The sequence below is a fragment of the Fragaria vesca genome, linkage group LG6 (genome assembly GCF_000184155.1).
Source record: "Fragaria vesca subsp. vesca linkage group LG6, FraVesHawaii_1.0, whole genome shotgun sequence".
Lineage (NCBI taxonomy): Eukaryota > Viridiplantae > Streptophyta > Magnoliopsida > Rosales > Rosaceae > Fragaria > Fragaria vesca.
This window is the reverse complement of record NC_020496.1, coordinates 4,796,759-4,797,748: the sequence shown is the minus strand read 5'-3', so window position 1 is coordinate 4,797,748 and position 990 is coordinate 4,796,759.

The window sequence follows — 990 nt, the reverse complement described above, 5'->3', positions numbered from 1 at the left end:
TTCTAATTCTTTAAACTCATACATTATTGTGTAATATAATCTCAGATCACCGAAGCGCCTATGAGAAAAGTAAAAGTAGTATCTAATATGCACCAACGCAAAGCGGAAATAGCTCGTCGAGCTGATGACTTTGTTTTTTTTTTTTAATAATTAAAGGATTAGACGATATTAACTCATTAATGACTTTGTTCATTGTGTCACTGTCACTACATATGTCACAACTGTCACTACATATTTATTTACTCTTTTCCCTTATATTTTTCAATGGGGAAATAGAATGAAGATATACTTGCTAGGTATAATCACCTTTATGTAATCATGTATCATGCTAATATATCTAGTTGTTGATGTGTCGCAATGTAATGATCTCAATTTTAATTAGGTTTATTTATCGAATTGTTTCTTTTGTATTTTTGTTTTGTGTGTTTTATTCTCTGATTAGAATTTGGTTTTGGTATATTGTGCACTATTAGTAATAAAACCTAGTCTTATATTTTTACCTCTAGATTAAATAATATTATTTTTAGTAGAAATATCTGATTGGGTGTAAAAGTTTATAGTGGTCATCTAGATAAGACCACGTGTTAATCGACCATATGCATATCGCTTTCTTTTGTTTTTGTTTTTATGCTAAAAGACTTAAATTATAAGGAGAAGCCTCTAGAGCAACCAGCTCCAAAAAAGTAAAAATTTAAAGTAGTAGCAACCGACTGAGAAAAGTTTAAAACGTAAGACTGAGGATGGTCAGAAACATGACCCTGGTTGGCGACAACATCAACAACGAAGTTTGCTTCCCTAAACGTATGAGAAAAAGAGATATGCTCAAATCCCGTGGCAATATGTATGATGTCCTTCACGATCGAACTTAGCTTCCAAGGGAATACAGATAGTGCCTTTGATGCAATAGATGACAAGTTGTGAGTCTCCTTCAACAATTACTCTCGAGTTGTTGCGATTTTGAGCAGAGATGACAGGACCCACCCCGAATTT